This window comes from Alexandromys fortis, unplaced genomic scaffold, assembly GCF_014885135.2.
Source record: "Alexandromys fortis isolate MF-2015 unplaced genomic scaffold, M_Fortis_MF-2015_v1.1 scaffold_282, whole genome shotgun sequence".
NCBI lineage: Eukaryota > Metazoa > Chordata > Mammalia > Rodentia > Cricetidae > Alexandromys > Alexandromys fortis.
This window is the reverse complement of record NW_026068199.1, coordinates 1,325,080-1,337,251: the sequence shown is the minus strand read 5'-3', so window position 1 is coordinate 1,337,251 and position 12,172 is coordinate 1,325,080. Positions and strand designations below refer to the sequence as shown.

Below are 12,172 nucleotides of genomic sequence, written 5' to 3'. Positions count from 1 at the left end.
GGGGGGAACTTGGGGAAATGGGATGATTGGGATAAAGGAAGGTTGGATAGGGGAGCAGGGAAGCACATATCTTAATTAAGGGAGCCATCTTAGGGTTGGAAAGAGACTTGGACCTAGAGGAACTCCCAGGTGAACAGGGCAATGTCCCCAGTTAGTTCCTGGGGCAGCTGACGACAGGGAACCTGAAATGACCCTATCCTATAGCCATACCAATGAATATCTTGCATATCACCATAGAACCTTCATCTGGAGATGGATGGAGATAGAGACAGAGACCCACGCTGGAGCACCGGACTGAGCTCCCAATGTCCCAAGGAGGAGCAGAAGGAGGGAAAATATGAGCAAAGAAGTCAGGACCACAAGGGGTGCACCCACCCACTGAGACAATGGGGCTGATCTATTGGGAGCTCACCAAGGCCAGCTGGACTGTGACTGAAAAAGCATGGGATAAAACCGGACTCTCTGAATATGGCGGACAATGAGGGCTGCTGAGAAGCCAGGGACAATGGCACTGGGTTTGATCCTACTTCATGTTCTGGCTTTGTGGGAGCCTAGCCAGTTTGGATGTTCACCTTCCTAGACCAGGATGGAGGGGGGAGGACTTTGGACTTTCCACAGGGCAGGGAACCCTGACTGCCCTTCAGACTGGAGAGGGAGGGGGAGAGGACTGGGGGAGAAGGAGAGGAGTGGGAGGAGGGGGAGGTAAATGGGAGATGGGGAGGGAAATGGGAGGCGGAAAGGAGGCAGAAAGGAGGCGGAAATTTTTTTCAATAAAAAATTATATTACAAAAAAATAATAAAATAAAATCCCTTAGTATGAGAAAAGAAAAAAAAAGAAAGATGGGCATCAAAGAGGCTCCTTGTGGAGTTTGATAGCCATTAGGGCAAGAAACTGCTCTTGTCTGGACTCCTTAGCTGGACACAAAGAACCCAGCAGAGAGATGACTGCTAAACTTGCCTAAAGGTGAGATGGTCTTTTGGGGTTCCTGATTCATGAAAGAGTCTGTGAGACATTCTGCAGGACACAGCAAATAGTGACTGAACTGTCTTTGAAATTTCCTGCTTCATGGAAATGTCTGCTGGAGACTGTGGGCCTATAGGCCTTAGACAAATGCCCTAACAGTACAAAAGAACTTTGGGTGACTGTCCAGGCAGCGAGATGTCTCCATCATTTCTAGAGTTTGGAACTTGCCTATTTCTTGTTTGCTTAGGTAATATTATATCCTTCTGGAGTCTTTGATGGAGATGAAGAATGGATAGATAGTTATAGTTTTCCTTAGTTTTGATAAAAGATAAAATAGAGCTAAATACTGTATCTTTAATTCTTGCTTGATAACTGTTTTGTTATATGTAATTTTACTATGTTAAAGTTAAAGGCTTCCTTTTTGTTTAATCAGAAAAAGGGAAAATGGAGTAGGTGGGCCTTCTTTTTATGTTACTTTCATTGGTTAAATGAAGAAGCTGCCTTGGCCTTTTTATAGGCCAGGCCTTAGGTGGGTGGAGTAGACAGAACAGGATGCTGGGAGAAAGAAAGCAGAGTCAGGCAGATGCCATGAATCTCTGCCCCGAGATGGACATAGGTTAGAATCTTCCCGGCAAGGCACAACCTTGTGGTGACATACAGATTATTAGAAAAGGGTTGAATCAATATGTAAGGGCTATCCAATAAAAGGTTAGAACTAATGGGCCAGGCAGTGTTTAAAGGAAGACAGTTTCCGTGTAATTATGTAGGGGGTAAGCTAGCCGGGATCCGGGCAGGAATGCAGCCCACCCCTCCAATTACTACGTTTACTTCTTATGCAATAGGGTGTTCAAGTCTTCCTATTGCGTGTTCACTGGATTCTGGTGTTGTCATGTTGCTTTTCGGGTTTTTGGAGGAATTCTTGCATTGGCATCTGCCCCCTATTCCTTCAAATGCAGCCAGGGGAGTCTTGGCATCTTGGTCCAATCTTTGCTGTGACTGACTGTGTACTTGGGGGCTTTTCTTGATCTGCCTTCTATTAGGACTCCTCAGCACTGGGGCTGGATGTGGTGGTGGATCTAAGGACCAGGCAGATAGAAAGGACTGCCCTCTGAATGGATATCCTCAGTGCAGCAGCGGGAACTCTTCCTGGGGCAAGCACCTCACAGACAATAGGGCAGACTTGGAGGAGGCAAGGTCATGTGAAACAAAGAAGCCCCTGCAGCAGGAGTTGGAGGGGCCTGTTCTCTGTTCCTGGATCTTCTGGCAGGGAAGGCACACACTTACCCCTCTGAATGGATCTCCTCAGTACAGGAGCAGGGTCGTGTGGAACAAAGAATTGCAGCAGGGGCTGGAGGGGCCCTGTACTCGGTTCCTGGACCATCAGCAGGCAGGAACACATTTATCCCTCTGGATTGATCACCTCTGTTCTGGAGCAGGATGTCTTCCTGGGCCAAGGACCTCGCCGACATTAGGGTTCATCTTAGCTTTTAGTGATGTTGTGATTAAATACTGACCAAAATCATATTGAGGGGGATTGATTGGGATCATGATTTACAGCAAAGAAATACCAAGGCAGGCAGGCATATGGAGACTGCAACTAAATTGTAGACCCTGAAGGAATGTAGCTTACTGGCTTTCTCTGAATTCTCACACAGCCCTGACTAGGGACAAGACTGCCCACAGTGAGCAGGGCAATCCTACATCAATTACCCATTAATAAAATGCTTAAATAATTTGAGAGCAGGCTATTTCCATGGAGAGAAATATTTTAGTTAAGGTTCCCTCTAGCTTATTAGTGTACTTTGTGTCAAAGTGATGAAAATTAAGTAAAAAACTACTTTACAAGCTGTATAGTGTTTGTCCATATCAAACAACCCATTCTTCCTCCTTAATTTCTAGGTATGAGAAGCTACTCAAATTTACATCAGTTTGTTTCCATGCATATGTATGCCTGGTATTATAAAATATATTAAGTTTAATCTGATTACTCCTTTGGTATATATAAAATTAGCTTACTGGCATATAAACATGATAATAAAATATAGTTAGAGGACTAGGTAAATCCTGACACTAGCATGTGTCTGCTTTTTCACAGATGCCGTCTTCTGTGTGCAGTGCTGATTGTGGTCCTGGATTCAAAATATTCCGGAAAGAGGGAATGGCAGCCTGTTGTTTTGATTGCAGTCCCTGCCCTCAAAATGAAGTTTCTAATGAGACAAGTGAGTGTTTGCTAATGAGATAAATCCTTCACGTCACATAGATCATCTTGTCTCAGTCATACTGAGGTGATCAAATAGTCAAAACAAAAAACTGAGAAATAAAATATATCACTTTCCGAAATTAGTTATTATAGGACTGATTATTAACAAGGTCACTTTAAGTAGCTTGTTATACCATTGTATTGGCATTTCAATTGTATTTTAATAAATAAAAACTACCTGAAGATCTGAGAGTAAAACAGTTCCACTGGTCAACAATCCAGACCACATTACAGTAACATGCACCTTCAATCCCAGTAGCCACAATGACATGCACATTTAATCCCAGTAACTACCCTAGTTGATAAAGAAATCGGGGTATGCATACCTTTAATCCCATTGGTACATGCCTTTACTCCCAGCCCCAAAGAGGAATATAAGACAGCTCTCAGACAGTCTCTTTTTAAGATTCTGAGATGAAGCATAGCCATTTTTGACCGAGGTTGATGTAAGAGCCAGTGTCTGACTCCTTTGCTTTTCAGATCTTCAGGTTGAACCTCAATTCAGGTCCCTGAATTTTTGTAATAAGGTTTCATTTGACACCCACCTTTTTGGTATATAAATTTATGAAAATAATGTTTGCTTAGGGTTTTTATTTACCAGCCCAGGCCACGGATGGGTTTGGAAATCTAGTTTTAGGAGCTGGACCCAAATCTAGCCGCCTGGCTTCAGGAGAAAAACGAGAGCTCTCAGCCCCCATCTGCCCTGCTTTAGCTTCTGTGTAAAGATCCAAATTACACAAAGAATCTAAATAGTGTATGCTATTGTGATGTCTTTGAATTGTTTGATTTCTAAGGAAGGAGCAGCAGCTGCTAAAAGACATGTGATTATTGATGCTGCTGGATTGATCCAACCTTCAAAATTTAAGTCAAGGGATAGGTTACTTTGTAGAAGAGGTTTTACTTTTGTTTCCAAAGGAAGTGAGAGTCTGTGGGTTGATTTTATTAAAACATATTGTACATGCATTTTGAATCTTGTTCAAGGTATTGTACCTATGTAGTTCATTTAACAATGTAATGCAAATTTCCAGTCCTTGAAAATTAGTATTATCAACTGTTTAGGATGACAGAGCCGACCAATCTACTTCAGAGAAACTAATGGGCAATGAACAAACTCCTCCACATGGAGTTTAGTTTCTTTGGATCAAAAGTAAGTCATTGATTGGAAGTAAATTAGGTATAAACCTTTGGACTCAACAAGACATGCTTTATACAAAATATTTTTTTTCAATATGTCAAATGAAAATGGACTCAATATTGTATATATGATTATTCCCTGTATATATTGTACATAGTCATTATACTTATTTTTATAGTTTTCTTATATTAATTATGGCCCTTTTATTATTATTTTTGGGAAAAGGGGGAAATGTAGAGGCATTTTAATTGTACATTAATAAATAAGGACTGCCTGAAGATCTCAGAGAAAAACAGCTTCACTGGTCAGCCTTATGTCAAAATTATGGTTAAAAAATCTTTAATTTTGGGGCTGGAGAGATGGCTCAGTGGTTAAGAGCATTGCCTGTTCTTCCAAAGGTCCTGAGTTCAATTCCCAGCAACCAGATGGTGGCTCACCACCATCTGTAAAGAGATCTGGTGCCCTCTTCTGGCCTGCAGGCATACATACAGACAGAATGTTGTTGTATACATAATAAAGAAAGAAATATTTTTAAAAAAAACTTTAATTTCAATGCTCACCTTAGTTGATATAGAAATTGGGTGGTGCTTGCCTTTATCCCAGTGGTGCATGCCTTTAATCCCAAACCTAGAGGGGAATATAAAAATTGGGGGGTAGGCAGAAGACAGCTCTCAGACACAGTCTCTTTCTGAGATTCCAGGAGGCAATATTGCTATTTCAGACTGAAGTTGAAGTAAGAGCCAGTGGCTGGCTGTTTTGAATTTCAAATCTTAAGGTTGAACCCCAGTTTCTGACCCTGAGTTTTATTAATAGAGCTTCATACCATAACATACATCTTTGATTCATTGAAGTCTATATTAGCTGGCCTTTTCTCAGAAACAGTTCTAACAGTCATACAACATTGTGAACAAATTCTACACAAGGTCTTCATTAGTGATCAATATAGATTTTATTCCAGTCATGAATCTTTACTAATTTTTATATTCTTTCAATTTTCATGTCTGTATATGTCACTATATAATTTTATAGCCACGTATATTTGAACAAATCAATGGAGAACAGACTAGGACATCAGAGTCATTAAACTCTATTTTGTGAATCTTGGGAACCAAACTCAAGTACTTTATAAGATTAATGAGGAGAGGAAATCATTCCATGTAAAATTTTCAATGACTATTATTTACTAGACAGGAGATTTCAAGCAATAACCAAAGATACTTTTTTCAAAGATCAATGTGATTTGCAGTCTATGGAAGTGAAATAAGTATTAGCACATGATGTAGAAATTAGAGAGTCTTATAATCACCATTTTTACATACAGTACACAGTTAGTAATATCAAAGTGTAGAGGATTTCAATCATTTCCTGTAAAAGCAACTAGCCACTATTACCCAAACGGTGCTATCTCCTACACAGCTCATATCAGTTAAAAGATTGTATAGAGATGTTTACATAAAATGGCAAATAGATAATTTCTTCCCTATAGCCTGTCATTCTATATAATGAAAGTTTATAAAGGGTATTTATGTGTGGTAAGATAACTCAGAAGTTAAATCTCTTGCTAAAAAAGCTGATGAACTCATCCCTGGACCCATGTGATAGGAAGTGGTTGCCAACTCACTGAGATTGTGTTCAGAACTCTATTCACCTGCTAATAGAGCATATTTCAAATTAATTAAACAATCTGCAAATAAATTGTCTTAAATATAAAGATATATAAGAACGAAGGGTAAAATTGCAGTAAAAAATATAACAAAAGTTAAGCAAAAATATTTTATTAATCCTTCAAATATGTGTATATATGTGAGATGGGTGGTTATGCATACACAACTGCAGGTGCATGTGAGAGGCATCCAATGCCCCTGTAGTTAGAATTACATACATTTATGAGACACATAACATGGATGCTGGGATATAACTCAGGTATTGTGGAAGGACAATATATTCTCTATATAACTTGGATAAATTCCCAGCCCCTTAAACAAATTAAATAATTATATGTTTTCATAAATTCATCTTTCTTGACAAAAAAAATGCTTAAAATCTAGAAACACATCATTACTCTTTGCAATTATCCAATGAGTAAAAGCAATTGGGATCACATTTCCTGAATTTTCTGGGTAGGAGATTACAACTTATGAATGCAGTACTATTCTTCAAAGCAGACTTTCTGTGCTATCACTCATGCCTGAACACTCTCCTGTTTTCATAGTAATGGTGTTATATCAATATCTACTTTACACCAGAGTACACTTACAGAATCTTGGACTCAAATAATTGTTAATAAGCAGGAAGGAATTAGTTTGTTCCCAAAGTTGACAGAATCAAGATGGAGGGCTTCTTAATCTTAAGTATGTACAGAGGTATCTACCTTTAGGTTAGAGTTTCTGTGTATTATGTGGCTTAAGGAAATTTGTCCTTACTGCATGATGAGGACACAAATGAAAGCATAATTTTTTTAATTATATTCTTTTGAAAATATAAAAATTATATTTATATACCTTTCTTCTCTCACACACATTTTCCTCATTCCTCTATATGAATTAAATAACACTGATATCCGGGCTCTATTGTTACTTTTACATGTGCACACATCGAAATATGCACACACACACATTTAACTTACTCATTCTGAAGGGGCTTTTGCCAGCCTGAGAATGGAAAGCATGACCCTAGCAAGTCTTGCCCATATTCCCATTCCCTTTGTCTTGCTTAGAACATTATATTTGAATAATAGTTTAAACAGTGGTTGTAATTGGCCATTTAAGAGATATTGCCTTAAGTCGGGCGGTGGTGGTGCACGCCTTTAATCCCACCACTCGGGAGGCAGAGGCAGGCGGATCTCTGTGAGTTCGAGGCCAGCCTGGTCTACAAGAATTAGTGCCAGGACAGACTCCAAAGCTACAGAGAAACCCTGTCTCAAAAAAAAAAAAAGATATATTGCCTTATTGGAGTAGGTCTGGTCTTATTGGAGTAAATTTGTCATAGAAGAGGGAGATTTTGATGTTTCATATGCTTAGGCCATTCACAGTGAAACCATTTACTTCCCGTAGCCTATGGATCGAAGATATAGAATACTCAACTCCCTCTTTAGGACCATGTCTGCCTCTATACTAGCATATTCTAGGATGATAATGATGCACCTAACCTCCAAACTATAGGTCACCCAATTGAATGTTTTTCTTTGTAAGACTAACTGTGGTCATGGTGTCTCTTCACATCAACTGAATACTAACGTGGCTAGTATATTCATAAAATTAGTCCCTTGTTGAAATAGGAGCGGCAGGGGCTGCGTCCCCGGCACCCAGCCGCCCGCATGGCTAGCTTATGCCCGAAATAATTACACGGAAACTGTATTCTTTCAAACACTGCCTGGCCCGGCTAGTTCCAACTTCTTATTGGCTAGCTCTTACATATTGTTCTAACCCATGTCTAATATTCTATGTAGCCCACGAGCTGGCTTACCAAGGAGGATCTTAACCTGTGTCTGTCTGGAGCGGGAGAATCATGGCGACTCCTCACTCAGCTTCTTTTTCCCAGCATTCTCTTCTGTCTACTCCGCCTACCTAATTTTCTGTCCTATGAGGGCCGAGGCAGTTTCTTTATTATTACAAGACCCACCTCCATCAGTCCCTTAGCTCTAATATCTTATTAGGTCATATATTCCTCCCAAGGCTCACTATCAACATCCAACTATCAATATATTGAAATCCAGCTAGCAAATAATGTTTTATGACTGTAATTGTCCAATCAAAACTAAATTATTTGTCCTATCAGGGGGCTCCCCTTTTACCTTTATAAACTTCTATTTTCATCCAGATCACCCTTGTCTCCTCTAACCAGAGGCAGTGCTAGATTCTTCCTTACCAAAACCCCTTCCCTCCTCTCTATTGACTTATCCCTATCTATTCTCAATCTCTTGTCTTTGACTCTTTTTCCCTACTCATTTTCCTATTGGACAAATCAATCCTCTTTTGGTTAAGAACTTGATCTTAGTATTTTGAGTGCAGATTCCAAGGGTCGCTACAGATTCTGTGTCCTGTTTCTTCTATGTCCGGGTGTTTGGGCTGGTAAGTTCATACTAGAAAATGTAACACATAACTTGTCTCAATAGAAGATGCAGTCTCTATCTATATCAGGGAAAGCATTCATAAAACAGACAGAAAGACAGCAGACATCTCTGTAATCATATTAAAATATACTCTGCAATACAATGATTAATTATTTTAATCTCTGTAAACTCACTACTTTCAGTCAATTCATCATAACATTAAGAAAGTACTGAAAATATCTGTGCTTTCTGATAACATAAAAAATGGTATCATCAACACAAATAGTTAAATAGACTACACATTGTTTTATTTCATTTCCTATAATGATAATCAATGAGTATCATGAAATGAAACTATTGCTATGCAGTAGTGTCTCTATACTACACCATTAGCAAATAATGCAGATATCAAAATGATATTCAACACACTTAATTGAAGTATTCTGTCAATAAATGGCAGAAGTTGTGCATTGGACTAATCATGCTTCTCTGTCTCCAGTAGATGTGGATAAATGTGTGAAATGTCAAGAGAACGAGTATGCAAACAGAGAGCAGAGCCGGTGTATTCAAAAAGATGTGGTCTTTCTCAACTACAAAGACACCTTAGGGATGGTTCTTACCGTAATGGCCTTGTTCTTCTCTGCATTGACAGCTGTGATTCTTGGGATATTCGTGAGGCATCATGACACTCCTATTGTGAAGGCCAACAACCACAATCTCAGCTACATCTTGCTAATTTCACTAATCTTTTGTTTCCTCTGTCCCTTGCTTTTCATTGGGCATCCCAACACAGCTACCTGTGTTTTGCAACAAATCACATTTGGAATTGTATTCACTATGGCTGTTTCCACTGTGTTGGCCAAAACAGTGACTGTGGTGCTTGCTTTCAAAGTCACAGCCCCTGCAAGAAGGATGAGGTATTTTCTGGTTTCTGGTGTACCCAACTACATCATTGTCATCTGTATACTCATCCAAATTATTCTCTGTACAATCTGGCTGCTATATTCTCCTCCATTTATTGACAACGATGTGCATTCTGAGCATGGCCAAATCATCATTGTGTGTAACAAGGGCTCAGTTACTGCATTCTACTGTGTCCTGGGATACCATGGCTCCCTTGCATTTGTGAGCTTCATTGTTGCTTTCTTAGCCAGGAATCTCCCTGACACATTCAATGAAGCCAAGTTGCTGACCTTCAGCATGCTGCTGTTTTGCAGTGTCTGGATCACCTTCCTCCCTGTCTACCACAGCACCAAGGGCAAGATAATGGTGGTTGTGGAGGTCTTGTCCATTTTGGCTTCCAGTGCAGGCCTACTGGGATGCATTTTTATCCCCAAGTGCTACATTATTTTGTTAAGACCAGAGAGAAATTCTCTCCAAAAGTTAAGGGGGAAAACATCTTCCTGAACACACATTTCATAAATTGTAACTGACCACTACAATATTGGTACAGAAACACCTAATACAATACAATGTAAACTGTATGAATGGCTAATGATTCTCATCATTTCTTCCAATGATGAGGCACAGCAGTGTCATTTACACTACTTTTCTGTACATTGTCGTCTATAATCATCCACACAGCCAATTATTTTATAAGATTAAATTTTTACAATTAGCATACAAGGGATGCTTTCTTTATTCCACAATTGCCAAGTAACATTAAAATAAATGCTAAGTAATTCTATTGATAAATGAGTCAATTTGGGACTTTGAATGCAAATGAAAACAGAGAAATCTTTTAATAAAGTGAAATATTGCTAACAGATGGTGAAACTAATATGCCCATTTTGGGCACAAGAAAAGTGAATATTATTGCATCCTAGGTGTTAGAGGAGTAGAATTTAGGAGAGACAAAAATGTATGATAAATAGATATAATGGATATTGAGGAAGATGAAATGTGTCTTCGCATTTAAATTCATGTGTGTTTTTTTCTGAGGAAATGAGTTCACTATCCATTCCCCACAACTTTCAGTTCACACCTTTTTTATAACAATAGCTCCAATGAAAGAGTTGCCCTCTTCTGACTTCCAAGAAGACCTACATTCAGATGTGCACATAGTAACACACTCAAAAAGCACACATACTACTAATTAAAATTAAAATAATTTTTAGAATTGAATTTTATAAAATACTGAAATGGAACACTGGTTTATTTTTTTCTCTTCTCTAAAAATATTTTATCCACATAATATTCCCTGATTATGGTTTCTACTGCCTTTATTTCTTTATTCTTCCATTCTCCTTCCCATAAGATCTTATCCACCTCTTCTATCTCTCACCGAAAAACAGTTTTCTATGGGAAATTAAAAAAAATATATACTAAGTTTAAGAAAAGCTAACACATTATGTTAGTTCAAAATGAAGAAACATGAAGAAAAGACCTAAAGAGGATCAATGCAAATCAGTCCCATGCATTGGCTCCATCATGAATCCCATAAAAATTTAACCTGAAACCTATAATAAATATTCAAAGTATCAGTAGGTTAAAAAGAGGGAATTGTTATACATATGTATAACAATGTATATGTTTTTAACAATAATATATATGATGTATTGATTAATATATATGATATGGCAAGCTAACAATTAGAGACAAGAGGGAAACTCTGACACAACACTGGGAGACAAGGACATCCAAGAATTAGGTTGAGTGAATTTTCTGCTCACATCTCTTTCTGGGCATTCAAATTCCCTATTGAGACTTTTAGGAGGAAAGTCAATTATCATTAGTCAGTGAATATAAGCTGGATATTGCTTCAGGATTAGCTACAGAAAGTTTCTCTGATGTCAAAGCAAGGCCATGACCTATAAGTGTAACACATTGCCATTGCAAGACACTTGTTCTTTTTTTTTTTTTTTTGTACATTAGGATTTGGTTTTACTGTAGATAACTAGACCATTTAGTCTATGATTTTTCTTCACCCAAGTAGTATCTGATTGGATTAATTTTGTGGATTTGGTATTCAATCAAACCTGATATTGATTACTACTCTTAGAAATTTTGTACAACCATTCTTTAATCTATCTTGTGGGCAGGATATCTTTGTAGATCAAAAGTATTTTGGATGTGTTTTCATCTACAGTTTATGTTTGGTGCAGGATAAAGTATATTTCAGTACCAAAGACACTAGAATACTGGGTTAAAGCTCAATGAAAGCACCAGGTCAACTTCTGCATGTTCAATCTGTTGTGAAGTTCAAGTTGTTTAGGTTGTATTAAAAAGGTCTTGCCATCAATCTGTGGATGATAATCTATAATCTTGTCCATAAATGGGGTGTTTGGTGACAGCCAGTGAATCACTTTTAGGCAATGACTCAGTTGGATGTAACCATATGATAAAAAGTCTGCCTCACTTATTCATTAGTAAATTCATTTAGATCTCCTTCAGAGATGTATATATTTAGGAAGGTTCATTTGTGTGTGTTTTCTTTTTTTTTCTGTGTATATTCCATATTTATTTGGCTTAGTTTTCTTACTTTATTACATTTTCTACAAGTTTAATGTTTATTTTCTTATCTTTACTCCTTTAATCAATGACTGTCTCTACTCTTTTATATTGTATTTACTGTCTCTTTACTCCTTTTCTTATCTTTTCAAGCCTATGCAATTTTTTAAACACACTGTGTCTCATTTAGAGTTCTTTTATGTCTGAATCTGTCCTATTTTGTATCTGAAATCCTTTTCTGTCCAGGAGTGTCTCTTAAAATGCCAAATGACCTTACTAGGACAAAGGCTGCTTTGCCTTTCATTCAGCCTA

At 38.1% G+C, this 12,172-nt stretch overlaps 1 pseudogene; it reads left to right on the top strand.

The window, feature by feature from the left end:
- Positions 1-10,028, top strand: part of LOC126493095 (vomeronasal type-2 receptor 116-like) — a 28,160-nt pseudogene extending 18,132 nt beyond the window's left edge.
- Positions 10,029-12,172: the final 2,144 nt, after the last annotated feature.